This window comes from Natator depressus, chromosome 5 (assembly GCF_965152275.1).
Source record: "Natator depressus isolate rNatDep1 chromosome 5, rNatDep2.hap1, whole genome shotgun sequence".
Lineage (NCBI taxonomy): Eukaryota > Metazoa > Chordata > Testudines > Cheloniidae > Natator > Natator depressus.
In genome coordinates, this window is record NC_134238.1 from 41,776,680 (window position 1) to 41,779,071 (window position 2,392).

Here is a 2,392-nt window from a genome sequence, read left to right on the forward strand (position 1 = left end):
CCATTTCAACAGCAGTGAAGGGTAAAGGGCCAAGGCTCTGTTCAGCCCCATATTCAGCTTCCTAGGTGTGAAGCAAAAGCTAAAGGCGTCCTAGTCAAACTCGTTTAGAGAGGAAGAAATTGAAGAAAAAAACATTGCATTAGAAAACAACAGAAGTCAAGCCAGTTTTCATTGCATTTAAATGATCTTTTTGGAATTATTTTTAGAGACATCAGATACCTTTTTATTTAAAAATAAAATTAAACAAATCATTTTATTTTCTTTCTTCCTAATATGAATTACATGGGGATATAATCCAAATAGAATGCTGCTGTGCTGGGATGTCTTTTGTTTTTGTATTTTGAGTGGTTGTGATATTCGGCTTGTGCCTCTTAACAACCCACCTGATGCACAGCATTAGCCATCCCAATACCCCCACTTCTTATAGCACTATTGTGAAACCTTGTAAATCCTTCCATCAGACTATTTAGTCACCAAGGTGATATTTTGCCATAATGTCACAGTTTGGAACTACTTTGTCTTGCTGCAATGCATCACACATACACTGCACAAGAATGGCTTTTGGCCATTCAAACTATAGGGCTTTCTAATGCCATGGAATGTCTTTTAATTAGACATCTTGATGTAAAAACAAACAAACAATAATTAAGCTTTTCTTCCTCCTTTGTCTGTTTTCTGTTGTTAGTAACTATTGTTCTAGGCTGCCTTATTTCTCTGGATCATGGTTGCTGTACCCCAATTCATTCTTCTGTGTTTTTTAATTGCCATTTGTCATCTTTGCTCTGCTCTCCTCTTCCTCATTTCTTTCCCTTTTTCTGGGCCCAATCCTGGAATCCTTACACAAACACACATAGACCTTAGTAGTCATTTCAGCAATTCGCCCATCTGCTAATGGTCTGCACAAGGCTCTTCATGCCACTAGTCCCACTTCTCCCTTCCACTTGGGCATGGGCAGAATGGCTGCAAAGGAAGCTCTGTGAATGGGGGTATTGTTGGCTGTAGGTCCAAGGGGAGACTACTTGGATGTATACTTACAAGGAGCCAATTGTCCAAACCCCCCACAAAGTGTTACTAGGGGGCTGCAGCTGGTCTATTTCTGGAACGTCACACAGAGCTCTCCGTAAACATGTTTTCTGTGGTGTGTGAAGTTCACTGCAGACATGGCAATGTCCCAGCATGATACACATCCTGTCATGTCTTTTTGCTTAACAGAGCTACTGAATCATGAAGAGAACTACACAAAATTTCTGACGCCCATGTCATAGATCAGAAACACCGATAAGCTTCTAGGTATTGCTGTGTAGGTTTTGTATGTATTTCTATGGTCAAGTTCTCAGTCACATTATAGCACATACTGTACATAGAAAGAGAAGCAGAAAGTGAAGGGAAAGATCCAAGAAAGGTCACATTTATTTTAGTTACTATCTTAAATCTTATTCTCTCATTATTGGGAAACGTGTTGCTTTCATAAAAAGTAATTTAACAAGTGAAAATTACAGTGTAGACTAGAAGAAACTTAACTGCTACAGGATGCAGTTTTTTATCTTCTGTTCCCCTCAAAGAAACTTATCTTCACAGATCGAAAGACAAAAGCCAGACTCAGTAGTGTGCTATCTCACATCACCTGTCATACATTCTGTAAAAATCAAAAAGGAAACCTGAAAGCTAAAAGATTTGATTCTAATATGGCAGTGTTTCCTAACAGGGTGTGTGTCGGCGATCCCTCGAGGTCGATCTCTTTCACAGGTGTTTATTTTTTAAAGGTCCTTTGATGAGTGAGGAGTCCGATCCTTGCGGCTCCACAGGCTCATTAGCAGACATTGCAGGTGGTGTTGGAAGTCAGGGTTGGGCCACAATTGCTGCATGACAGTTGTCTGTCTTTTCTTTTCTGGCATTTTTTCTGTGACCAGGCAGGGGTGAATGTGGGCTGGTACGGTGTGCTGGTAAGAAGTGGCCGCCAGTACCCACCCATACACAGTCGACGTTAAAGTGCTACCACGGCAGCAGCCAAAGCTCCGGGCCCTTTAAATCACCACCAGAGCCCGTGGCGGCGCAGGCTGGGCAGCACGCATGGGCTGGCTGGGGGAGGCTGGCCCCCAGCCCTGCCCCTTCCACCCGAGGCTCCACCCCTTCTAGGGGCCCAGAGCTGGGACCCCGTACTCATAAGCGCTTAATGTTACTTTCACCCCTGTGACCAGGGCAAGGTGATTTTCCTCAGAAATGGACGTTGCCACTCTGACAAGTTTTTGCCAGTTATCCCTGTCCTGGGCTACTGTCTCCCAGTGTGTGGTGTCATTGCCATATCTCTTGATGTTTACCTTGAGGATGTCTTTAAAGTGTTTCTTTTGGCCTCCCCGATTCTTTTCTCCTTTGGTGAGTTGGGCGTACAGCA